Source organism: Schistocerca nitens, chromosome 2, assembly GCF_023898315.1.
Source record: "Schistocerca nitens isolate TAMUIC-IGC-003100 chromosome 2, iqSchNite1.1, whole genome shotgun sequence".
Classification (NCBI taxonomy): domain Eukaryota; kingdom Metazoa; phylum Arthropoda; class Insecta; order Orthoptera; family Acrididae; genus Schistocerca; species Schistocerca nitens.
Window position 1 is genome coordinate 397,677,320 of NC_064615.1, and position 13,740 is coordinate 397,691,059.

Here is a 13,740-nt window from a genome sequence, read left to right on the forward strand (position 1 = left end):
CAGAGATTTCGGGACGTGAACCTTAGGGCGGGAATGGCTGGCAGGCGGAGTGATGTGGAGGTTGATGAAGTGGCGTCTGACGAGGTCCATGAAGGAAGGTAAGTCAGACTGAGGGAGAGAAGCAGAAGGTCTCACGAGTTCGCCAGGGAGAACATGTTCTGGCCGTATACGAACTCTGCTATTGTGCCTTTGAGGTCTTCCTTATAGATCGCATGAATGCCGAGTAGCACAAGGGGAAGGGCCTCCGTCCAAAGAGAGTCGTGGCATCGAAGAGCTGCCTTGAAAGTGCGGGGCTAGCGCTCGACTAGCCCATTACTTTGCAGGTGATATGCTGTGGTATGGATGCACCGGATGCCGCAAATGTTACAAATCTCATTAAACAGGGCCGACTCAAATTGTCTGCCCTGGTCAGTCGTGATGATAACTGGACATCAGAAGATTGAGTGTTCAGATCACGTCAAGGTCACCAGTGAGGGAGAAGTTCGGGTTGGTTACACCAAACAACACCCATTTAGCAGTAGTTCATTTATTCACCTACACACATGCAAGGCTCACAAAGAACTGAACATGACGGAACAGCCCAAAGACAATGCTCAAAGTCCAAAGACGATGCTCAGAGTCCAAAGACGAACGCATATTGATGCTGGTGTCGACCGCATTGGCGCCACACTCGTAATGAAATCAATTGTTACTGGTTACAAGTGTTAGCTTTTGATGCCTGTGGTGCACAATAACTTTAGCTGTCGCTCACTGTGGTTAAGTTATCCAAGTTCAACAACTGGAGGAAGACAAGGGCATATCACTTTAAATCTGACCATGCCTAGTAAAGCCCTGCGGTGTTCAAACAGACCTTTGGACTACATACAGCTTTACTTAATTAGTTGTAAAGGGTCCTACCCTATCAGTTGTGAAAATTGCAATGTTGGAGAGGATACATGTGACCAAAAAGAAACAGATACCACATATTTGACTCGGAGCTATTTGTACAATGTGAAGTCTCCAGATGTTGCAGTCACAACCTGTAATAATTGCAGTGTGGAGGAGTCAAAGGGAATATCTGGTACTAGTTGATGGCTTTGACCAGTGAGCTAATGTAAATGGCTGCTGTGGATGACCTTTTGGTACATATTTTCGCAGTTTGGTTTTTAGCTGCTGAAGCCAATGAGTGTAGAAACGAAAATGCTGATTGTGGTGACAGACTGATCTGTAGCTTAGCTTATGGTCTAGGTTACTTTGGAAGGTGATAATTCATTGTGAGTTGGCCAACAAATGTGTGAAAATAAAAACCTGGTTGTGATCATGGACTGATCAGTAGCATTGTCCATTTAAAAAAAATCGCTTCTGATATAACGTTACAGCCGCCATTTTGTTTACTACAGCTATTGCATGCTTTCTACATCACTGGTCAAAGTCGACAACTAGTATTGAATATTTCTCACTATCTGTGTGGATCAAACTGGGCCTAAATATGTTCCTACAAAATTCTTTTCCATCTTCTCCACATGTTTTCCACACGATTCCAGAAATTTGGACAGCAATGAGAAACAAGTTGCCGACCAACCATTCCTTGGACAAATATAAGTGATATCAGATGAATGTGCACGGCATGAAAACAGTAGTCCTATCATTCTTGGAGCGTGACTTGCACATATATTGCCGCATGTTGCTAGGCATAGGCCCATGTGCTAGGCATTGAACTACACATTAGCTGTGAAACCTTCATGATGATGTGGTTGTTCTTCAGATTGCCCTCAACGTATAGTAATAGGGTATTTGACTATTTTCTGGAAATCACCGTAAATAATTAATTATGCCCTTTTATGCTCATAATATGCTTTTTTCCTTTTGAATTTCAGTATTCTTTTTATAAAAATGGAAACGAAATTTAAATAATTTGAAAGCCTGCAAAAGCGTTTCATTTGAGCCACGATGCCTGTGACATCACTGGTTAGCTGGTTGCTCCTTCTGTCATAAAGCTCATTCAGTGTGATGTCTTGTCTTGGAATTTGCGTTTCAGAAAATGTGTTACAAATAGTGTGTAAATGCATCTGTAAAATCTCGTGAAAAATTGTTTTTGACTGTTTCAAAGACTGAGAAGATGCGTAAAATGTGGTTGCCCTGTACTGGCGAAATGCCACCTCGTCGATACACAAGTTCCCTACCTTAATAAAAAACGCCTCGCACTCTGAAGTTAACATTGCTTTACCTCTGAGATATGCTCTCCCATTGTTACTAGGAAGGATAGTGTCATTCAGTGAAGTTAAACTCATAATGAAAATTGTCACTTTACCCATTTCATGTACATTGTTCGGTAGCTCAGTTGTTAGAGCTAAGAACCATCGAACTATATAAATGATATCCATATATCTCTGATTCGAGTCCAGCTCGAAAGGTAACTCATTTGTGAAACAACTCAACAATCCAAAATTGTTGAGGCTTTCGTGGCCACTTGTTGACAAACTGCCTATTGGCTTCTGTCTCGGGTTCTTCGGCCGACGTTCATCTAATGATTTTTCTGACGTTTCGCCAGCACGAGTGGCTGGCATTGTCAAAGCTTCACCCTCCATTGCCGGCAATGGAGGGTGAAGCTTTGACAATGCCAGCCACTCGTGCTGGCGAAACGTCAGAAAAATCATTAGATGAACGTCGGCCGAAGAACCCGAGACAGAAGCCAATAGGCAGTTTGTCAACTCAACAATCCTCTCGTATCAAAACCAAATCACAATTACAGAATTTCATGTCACTGATCAAAAACAGATTATTATTTTGTTTTTCTTGCCATTTACATACTCTTTCATTTGCAATAGCCGCTCACACGTCACATTCAAAAAGATGCTTTTAGTTAATGTAACTACACACTTTTTATTTTATTAGAAAACATGTTTGTTTATCTTCAAATTGTCCAGTTAGGATCCTTATTGTTTAAACTTTTGAAGCTTCATCATCTTACATAAAGATGAAGTAAGTGTGTGTCAGACACTGACTTTAATTTACACTCCCGAGCATAATAGCCCTTTACCACCTTATACCTCATTGTACTGTGGGTGTATGGTGACATCTTCACTACTGCAATGCTTTCCAAAAAAAAGTGAATTGTCTGTATGCATTGTAAATGCATTCATCATCAGCTGTCCATTGCTCAGACCAAGATTAATGTAGATACATATGTAATACAGCCCACTATTTAAACAACTGCCAGAATAAATTCTTCCTATCACTGTTTTCTTTTTTTGTGTAAAACTTTTAAAAATACACACATCAAAACAAGTTTTGCATCACCCCGGTTCCCAGAACTTCTAAAGATAGACATTGACTGGATATTGTACCGTGGACACAGTCCCATTGACTGGCAGAATTTTAGTGGCCATTAATGGTCTAGCAGCAGCTGTAGGGCTGTCCGTTTCACCTTCTCTGTATGCAGATGACTTATGCATTTCATACTGCTCCACCAGTACTGGTGTTGCTGAGCGGCACCTATAGGGAGCCATCCACAAGGCGCAGTCATGGGCTCTAGCCCATGGTTTCCAGTTTTCGGCCACAAAGTAGTGTGTTATGAACTTCTGTCGGCGTTGTACTGTTCACCCAGAACCAGAACTTCACCTTAATGATGAACCACTCACTGTAGTGGAGACATGTTGATTTTTAGGGCTGGTTTTCGACGTCCAGTTGACTTGGGTTCCTCACATTCGTCAGCTTAAGCGGAAGTGCTGGCAGCACCTCAATACTTTCTGCTGCCTGAGGAACACCAACTGGAGTGCAGATCGACTACACTGCTGCAGCTCTACAGAGCCCTTGTTCAATCCCACCTTGACTATGGGAGTCTGGTTTATGGTTCGACGGCACTCAGCATTGTGTTTACTCGACCCAGTGCACCACTGTTCGCCTAGCGACAGGAGCTTTTAGGACGAATCCAGTGACCAGCGTCCTTGTGGAAGCCGGATTGCCTCCATTGCTGGTTAGGCATGCACAACTTCTGCCAGTTACATAACACATGTTCGTAGTTCTCCTGCGCATCGGAATCGTCGTCTCCTTTTCCCACCCAAGGCAGTTCATCTCCCGCATCGGCAGCCCAGGTTGCAGTTCGTGTCGGATCCCTTCTTTCTGAACTGGAGTCCTTGCCTTTACCACCTATACTTGAGGTCCATTCACGTACACCTCCATGGTGTACACCTAGGCCGCAGCTTCGCCTGGACCTTTCACATGGCCCTAAGGACTCCGCTGCCAATTCCTCTTGATTCTTGGCAAGTACCGAGGCCACGAAGTGGTTTACATCGATGGCTCGATGGCTGGTGGTCATGTCAGCTTCGCGTATGTCCATGGAGGACATATTGAACAGCATTCCTTGCCCGATGGATGCAGTGTTTTCACTGCTGAGCTGGTGGCTATATCTCGCACTCTTGAGCACATCCGTTCATGCCTTGGGGAGGTGTTTCTTCTGTGTACGGACTCCTTGAGCAGCCTAAAAGCTCTCGACCAGTGCTACCCTCATCATCCTTTGATAGCGACCACCATCCAGGAGTCCATCTATGCCGTGGAATGGTCCAGTCGTTCAGTGGTATTTGTCTGGACCCCAGGTCACGTCAGAATCCCAGGCAACGAACTTGCTGACAGGATGGCCAAACAGGCTACCCAGAAAACACACATGGAGATTGGCATCTCTGCAACTGATCTGCATTCCATACTATCCCGCAAGGTTTTGCGGCTTTGGGAAACGAAATGGCATAACCTCAGCACGCACAACAAACCGTGCCATTAAGGAGTCTACGAATGTGTGGCAGTCCTCCATGCGGGCCTCTCACAGGGACTATGTGGTTCTCTGCCAGCTCTGTATTGGCCACGCTTGGGTGACATACCTTATGCGCCGTGATGACCCACTTCATTGTCGGTGTGGTGCCCGGCTGACAGTGGCCCATATCTTGGTGAGCTGTCCTTCTTAGGCTGCCCTGTGATGGACTCTTCAGTTAGCAAACTCATTGCCATTAATTTTAGCTGACAACGCCTCATCGGCCAATTTAGTTTTACGTTTTATATGCAACAGTGGGTTTTATCATTCTGTGTAAGATTTAGTGCATGTCCTTTCCCTTTGTGTTCTCCACTCCAATGCTTTTAGGGTGGATGTTTCAATGTGTTGCAGAGTGGCTGGCTTTTCCTTTTTATTCTCGTGGTCAGCCAGCCACAGTCATCTGCTGTCTTGTTTTTACCCCACCAGGAAGGAGGTTCACTGCTCGTGTTGTCTGTAGTTCAACCATGCCTAGACCGTCAATACCGTAGTACAATCGTGACCGCAATGTTGCTTTGTGCCAGGAAGGGCTGTCAACAGGGGAAGTCTCCAAACGTTTCGAAGTGAACCAAAGCGATGTTGCTCGGACATGGAGGAGATACAGAGATACAGAGAGACAGGAACTGTTTCTTGCTTCTCTCTGTGGTTTTCTTTTCCTGTTTTTGTCCATAGTAGTGTCGGTTGTCCTCCTGTCGTTCTTCTGGTTTTTCCTTTCTCTTGTTATTATGCTCTACATCTCCTTTCTTTTCTTCTTTCCATTGTGTAATTATTTTACTGGCAACGAGGGACCGATTACCTCACAGTTTGGTCCCTTTACCCCCTGTTTTAAACCAACCAAGCAAGCAACCAACCAACCAACTGTTCAGAGATGTCACTAAACCCGCTCAAAGATGTAATCAACCATACATGGGCAGCATCTATTAGACGGAGAGGGTCCAACAGCCAATCAGTTCGTCATTCCACCAGGAAGGAGGTCTACTGCTCGTGTTGTCTGTAGTTCAACCATGCCTAGACCGTCAATACCATAGTACGATTGCGACTGCAATGTTGCTTTGTGCCAGGAAGGGTTCTCAATAGGGGAAGTCTCCAGACGTTTCGAAGTGAACCAAAACGATGTTGTTCGGACGTGGAGGAGAGACAGAGAGACAGGAACTGTCGATGACATGCCTCGCTCAGGCCGCTCAAGGGTTACTACTGCAGTGAATGACTGCAGTGAATGGCTCGGAGGAACTCTGACAGGAAAGCCACCATGTTGAACAATGCTTTTCGTGCAGCCACAGGATGTCGTGTTACGACTCAAACTGTGTGCAATAGGCTGCATGATGCACAACTTCACTCCCAACGTCCAAGAGGAGGTCCATCTTCACAACCACGACACCATGCAGCGCGGTACAGATGGGGCCAACAACTTGCCGAATGGACCGCTCAGGATTGGCATCACGTTCTCTTCACCAATGAATATCGCATATGCCTTCAATCAGACAGTCGTCAGAGATGTGTTTCGAGGCAACCCAGTCAGGCTGAAAGCCTTAGACACACTGTCCAGCGAGTGCAGCAAGGTGGAGGTTCCCTGCAGTTTTGAAGTGGCATTATGTGGGGCCGACTACTGGTGGTCATGGAAGGCGTCATAACACCTGTACGATACATGAATGTTGGTACGATACGTGAATGCCATCCTCCGACTGATAATGCAACCATATCGGCAGCTTATTGGCAAGGCATTCGTCTTCATGGACGACAATTCGTGTCCCCATCATACACATCGTGTGAATGACTTCCTTCAGGATAAAGACAACGCTCGACTAGTGTGGCCAGCATGTTCTCTAGACGTGAACCCTGTTGAACATGCCTGGGATAGATTGAAAATGGCTGTTCATGGACGACGTGACCCACCAACCACTCTGAATCATCTACACCGAATCGCTGTTGAGGAATGGGACAATCTGGATCAACAGTGCCTTGATGAACTTGTGGATAGTATGCCATGATGAATACAGACATGCATCAGTGCAAGAGGATGTGCTACTGGGTATTAGAGGTATCAGAGTGTAAAGCAATCTGGACCACCACCTCTGAAGGTCTCGCTGTATGGTGGTACAACATACAATGTGCGGTTTTCATGAGCAATAAAAAGGGCAGAAATGATTTTTATGTTGATCTCTATTCTAATTTTCTGTACAGATTGCAGGACTCTCTCCGAACCGAGGTGATGCAAAAGGTGTTTTTTTTTATTTATTATTTTTTTTTTATTTTTTTGTGTGTGTGTATACGACCCTACCAGGATTTGAACCCACGTACTTCTCAACTACAATCAAATGCACCATCTGTTGCACCAAAGAAAACCTGATCACAGGTGTGTGTCTGCCAAGTATCTTGTACAGAGAAAATCAGCTCTAAGATTTGCCAAGAACAATTTTATTGTGCTTTGGGTCTTAGGTCATGACCGATAGTCGATGATCTATAAGCTACGGATCCATTAGCAAAACTTTTACAATTCCTTAGTTTTGAGTGAGGTAACTATGTTGCAGGGATAAAGGAAAGAATGTCCCTTGTTGCACAAATCAACGCTCTAAATGGGTGGAGCATAAACACATTAACTATCAGAAGGTTTCCACGTCACCAGAGAGTCAATCATTAACAGAGCGTTTACGATCAAATGACCGACCTTGATATTTTATTGTTTTTAAGTTTTAATTACATAAAAGTGACAGATCTTTTGTAAGAATATTGACTGTAAATGCTACTTGAATGTTATAATCAGAGTAACAACAAATGAGTGATGCCCCAAATATGCTTAATTTTTTCCGTTGTGCCAGCCAACAAAGTAGCTGCCATAGGGAATGTGAATGTGGATGTTGTCATAGAACTTGTTGAAATGGAAGTAGTCCAAAAACACTACATGTTACCACTGAGCATGCCAGTAATGTTTAACTAAGCTAGCATTTCCATTAAAATTTAACTGATGGATATTTGCATTAAACCTCCACGGTCATGTGAAAGAGTACTGCTAGGACTGCATGTACACTAAATCTGTGAGATCATAATCACTTATTGGTAGTACACTGTTCTACGCATTCTCTGAGTTTCCATCCATCTGGGCTATTTTTTCTGGTTGTAGCAGTTTTCACAGATGTTATGCTGCTGTCTCATCAGAAAGTGATTGCACAGGGAGATAGAGCTTCTCAAAGTTAACAAAGTATTGCTGCAGATAGCAATAAAATAAACTGTATCACCATTGAAATATGGTATAACTCAGTTTCAAAGAGAGCAGTTATCACTGCCCAGCGATGTTCATGCAAGGTGACTGTTAGCAGACTAGTTCTCTTTGGCATTCATTCATTCATTCATTCTTTGTGTTCCGTAGATCCCCTGAAGAAGGAGAAACTTCAGGGATGTGGAATGAGACAGGGTATGCATTAACATAGGAGACACACATCATTGAAATGTAATACGTATTCAGTATTAACAATAAACCATCACTATATTGCTCTATGCTGTACTTGCTTATATCATCTAAATGTAATGGAATAAATTAATAAGAAAGCTGCTATGTTCTGAATTACTTGTGACTGATGTTTATATGCCATTAAATAGCTTAATATTTATTTGTTTATAATGATATTTCTCAAAGAAAATATTTTTCAGACCTATAAATACTTAGTTCCGTTTACAGCACATCAATGCCCGTCATACTGCCTTATAATAAATGCTGCTACTTACCATGTAGCTAACAGAAATTTGAAATCTGTGAATTTGGATACTCATGCTCAACTCTGCACCGAGGACTATGCCAGGGTGAAATGAGATCTGATTTATGGTCTGGCACTTAGTCGGGAGCAACTTCCGGTGCAAACTTCTGCTTGGTTGGGTGGCGTCCTTTATAGACAAACAGCAGATGAGTATTTCCGTGATGATCAGCAGGCCTGCACATGATTTGTGTAAAAAGAATCAGTGCCTGCAGTGGCAATGATAATTGCTGTGTCTTTTGTGTCTTTACCAGCAAAGCTGGCACCACATATTACCAAGGCTGCTGCAGGAGATTAGGCTGACACAAAATATGATGTTCTTACGTTATGGTCATACTGTTTATCCCGCTTCTCCCACGGTGGAGACAGCAACAGCCTAAAGAGGCATAACAGTGGATTGCTGGGGGAACAATACCCAGCCCTTCTTAAAAAGAAGAAACAGCAAGGCCAGTGTGGAGGCAAAGGGCGCCACCAGGAGGAAGAGACAGCCCGGGATTGGCGAGCCAGCTTTGACAGGTATCAGTGGCTGGTGAGAGACAATGCTCGAGCAACAGCAGCTGACTGAGATGCGACAATGCCAATGGTCTGATGATGCATCCAGTGTGACACCGAATGTGGCCAACAAGAAAGAGCCACCATGACTGGGGACCTATGCAAGGTCATCATGAAGTAAGGCAAACTGGTCACCAGATGGTGGTGATGGTGATGAAACCAGGTGCAGCCCAGGGTGTTTTGCATCAGTACTTCCATGAGTGCCCCACCATGTGCCGGAGCAAAAAAACATGTAGTGGTGTCGAAGACTTAACCCATGGCTATATGGTAGGAGATAACAATGCAGGAGTGGAAGAAGGAAGTGACACAGGAAAAGTGACCATGGCATTGAGAGGGCTGGCAGCAGGGAGTGCAGTGATGACGACCAGTGACCTGTTGGCACCTGCTATGGCATTGGAGAAGTCGTCTTTTACAATATCTGGCCTGACTCCAGGGCAGTGACAGTGGTGGCTGTGGAGGAGCCTGTGATGGTAAGACTGGCTGCAGTGGAAATTGTGGCTGTGGGTGCTTGTTGGAACCTGCTAGTGACTTTAGGAATGAAAGAGGAGAAGTCCGCTCCCTGGGCACCTGACAAGGGGAGCTATGAAGGAACTGTTAGAGGCAGATGATGGAGCAGTGGGTCTTCAATAGGACATAGATGCACTTGACTAGGAAGATGGTGGGCCGGTGGGATGCCTGCAAAGAAAGAATGGGCTTGGTAGGATGAGCAATGGAGTGGTGGGAAGTAGGCAAGGAAGTGACAGTCTTGTCCAGCTGAGTGACAGGCTGGTGGGATGTCGGCAAGAAGTGAAGATCTCATCCAGATGAACAGTGATGACTTCACTCTTCAACACCCTATACATACCACCACCACCACAATAATTTCCATCGTGATACCTTCCTCACATTGCTGCATTTTAATGATCACTAAATCCCTAGAGCAGAAATCCATCATTGGCATGAAAGAAACATTTCTTACATAGATGCATATTCTGGAGTTTCTTGGATGTATAGCATAGATCAGCTTACCTCCAGTGCCACCGAGGCCTGGTACACCCCATTTATATAAATAGGGTTCTTGTATCAGGCCCACGTCCACTTTCTGCCTCCACAGGCAGTGACTCAGGGCAGCAGAGGCTCCTTTACCGTTCTGCAGATTGAGGTCAAACCCCGACGGTGACCTGCGAGAACTCTAAAAACTGTTTCAAGTCCTGCTCCCACATCGCCTTCAGGGACTTTTCTCCGACCTCCACTACCAGGATTTGTCCTTACAGTGCAACCTTCTGGTTGATCACCCTCCAATCTTGTGTCAAAACTTTTGGGTTCTGGGCCCCTATTTTCCAGAACAGTGTCTTAGAAGAGACTTCCTTAAGGATCTTTGGTACCCATATTGATATCTTTGTGGTCTTAAGAAGCTCCGCTGCCATCTGAACCAGCAGCTTCGCATCTTTCCACGGGGATAACATGGGCACCTTGTCCTTAAGCCATTCCACCATGTGCACCCACTCACAGACAAAAATGAGGGCACCACGATCTTGATAAACCCTCCTGAAGTTGGGTCCTGGGCCAGCATCCCCCCCAATCTTTTCAAAGATGCCTTGATGTACATTACCTTTCCACTTACAGGCAATGATTTATACAGAGTGGACAAGACATTGGATAAAATGTCACTGCAGTCAGCATCTACTCTTACATATATTGCCCCACCATCACAGTAACGGCAGCAGCAACGGCAACAACAACAACCAAAAATAGCCGTGGGAGAAATGGTGACACTCTCGAATCATTGGCCACTACATCTACATTTACATCTACAGCTACACAGATACTCCGCAAGCCACCATGCGGCCTGTGGCGGAAGGTACTCTACACCACTACTAGTCATTTCCTTTCCTGCTCCACTCACAAATAGAGCGAGGGAAAAGCTACTATCTACATGCCTCCATATGAGCCCTAATTTCTCATATCTTAACTTCGTGGTCCTTACTCATAATGTATGTTGGCAGTAGTAGAATTGTTCTGCAGTCAGCTTCAAATGACAGTTCTCTTAATTTTTCAATAGTGTTCCTCGAAAAGAATGTTTCCTTCCCTCCATCAGTTCCCATTCGAATTCCTGAAGCATATTGTTCAAACCTACGGCAACAAATCTAGCAGCTTGCCCCTGAATTACTTTGATTTCTTCCTTTCATCTGACCTAGTGTAATTCCCAAACACACAAGCAATACTCAAGAATGGGCTGCACTAGTGTCTTATATGCAGTCTACTTTAGAGATCTGTACCAATTTCTCCTGCTGCGAGGTGATGGCCACCAGTGGATAACCTTCCCGGATAACTGCCATCCTAAAAAACCGAGACTGCAGTACTATATGTCTGTTTCCCTATTTCTTGCCTTGGTTTTTTCTGGACTTGCTTATCCAGGGAGTAGAGAATCTTTGATTCCCCCCTTACCCGCTTGCTACTTATCTTTGACGTAGTGGGGGTCTGCGTATCCCCTTCAACCTGATAGAGTTTCTTCCTGGGGGTCTTAGGTTCAAGTCCCTTAAAATCCCCCCACTTGTCTTTAGGAAGCCATTCTTTCTCTTCGTTTTCCCTCTGTTCTCTGAGTAGTTTCCTCCTCTGGGACCCAGACAAGCCTTTGACCTTAATCTGGTCTAGCTTCTCGGTTACAGTTCCCACTTCTGGCTCAGGTCTAGACCCTGATTCAGTCGTGGGAATGCCTTCCATTGGTACTAACCCCGATGTTTGGATATCTGAGGTCTCAGTTTGCCCCTCAGTTTGTTTTTCTATGTTTTCTTTAATCGTGTCCATATTGGTCCCACAAGATTTGGGGGTCTACAAAGTCCACACCACGAATACCCCGTGCGTTGTAAGGCTACTTACTCAGGAAGGTCACCTGGTGTCCCTGAGGCTCTGTTTGCGACACATCTTCCCATGTGCCACGCACCCCTCGGCACGGATTGCATCACACCTTGGGTTGGGTCCGGGAGTTGGGTAGGACTAGGAGTGGATAGGGAAGATGGGATGTTGTAGGACACTCTTAGTCTGATCTATTGGCTGAGACGTTTGCGGCAGTAGGTCCTCTACCTTCGGCATAGCCTCAGCTTCACGCAGATACACAAGCCTCTCCACCTGCACGGACAGTGCTTTATCAAGGTGGTGTCCCCCGGAGAGGCTCTGTTGCATAATCTGAAGGTTTTTGATTGCATATTACTGGTTGCAGCGTTTACAGTTGGTGTGAAGCAGCAGCCTGTTAACGAAGGTAGGAGCATATGTGATAGGTTCATTGATACGTGAGTGGCTTGAAGACTTCTTGAGTTGTAGAACCTTGAATGCTATCCTCGACTGTGAATGTTCATCAGGACAAGGGTATCATCAAGAGTGCCCCAGGGAAATCTGATAGGACCACTGTTGTGCTCTATACACATGAATGATTTGGCAGACAGGGCAAGCAGCAAACTGTGGTTGTTTGTTGATGATGTAAGGTGTCAAAGTTGAGTGACTGTAGGAGAATACAAGATGACTAGAGAAAATTTCTAGTTGGTGTGACGAGTTGCAGCTAGTTATAAAGGTAGAAAAATGTAAGTTAATGTGGATGAGCAGGAAAAACAAATCAATAATGTTTGTATACAGAATTAGTAGTGTCCTGCTTAGTACAGTCACATAATTCAGATGTCGGGGCTAACGTTGCAAAGCAGTATGAAGTGGAACGAGCATGTGAGGATTGTGGTAGGTAAGGCAAATGGTCAACTTCAGTTTATTGGGAGTATTTCAGGAAAGTTAGATTCATCTCTAAAGTAGACCGCATATAAGACAGTAGTGCAGCCCATTCTTGAGTATTGCTTGCGTGTTTGGGAATTACACCAGGTCAGATGACAGGAAGAAATCAAAGTAATTCAGGGGCAAGCTGCTAGATTTGTTGCCGTAGGTTTGAACAATATGCTTCAGGAATTTGAATGGGAATTGATGGAGGGAAACATTCTTTTCGAGGAACACTATTGAAAAATTAAGAGAACTGTCATTGAAGCTGACTGCAGAACAATTCTACTGCCGCCAACATACATTATGAGTAAGGACCATGAAGTTAAGATATGAGAAATTAGGGCTCATATGGAGGCATGTAGATAGTAGTTTTTTCCTCGCTCTATTTGTGAGTGGAGCAGGAAAGGAAATGACTAGTAGTGGTGTAGAGTACCTTCCGCTACAGGCCGCATGGTGGCTTGCGGATTATCTGTGTAGCTGTAGATGTAAATGTAGAGGCCAATGATTCGAGAGTGTCACCATTTCTCCCATGGCTATTTTTGGTTGTTGTTGCCGTTGCTGCTGCTGTTACTGTGATGGTGATGGGGCAATATATGTAAGTGTAGATGCTGACTGCAGTGACATTTTATCCAATATCTTGTCCACTCTGTATAAATCATTGCTTGCAAGTGGAAGGGTAATGTACATCAAGGCATTTACATTATTTATTTTTATTTGCCTTATCAAAGGTTTCAAAATTTTGTAGTGTTACAGCATTTTTATAATAATTTTGGGTGCATTCATCAGTGTCAAGTTTATCACATTCTACAGAATTTCTTTTGGTAGCTTAATCATGGTTGTGAAATGTTTTGTGTTGTTATTACTGATACATTCCCTTTATGGCTAAGAATATGGTAACTCAAATATTATGCTATGCATACTTGT

At 44.3% G+C, this 13,740-nt stretch overlaps 1 protein-coding gene across 1 annotated transcript in view; it reads left to right on the forward strand.

Annotated features, from left to right (window-relative positions):
* LOC126235047 (uncharacterized) overlaps positions 1–13,740 on the forward strand; it is an 86,424-nt gene that overhangs the window by 2,586 nt on the left and 70,098 nt on the right. The window lies entirely within an intron of this gene.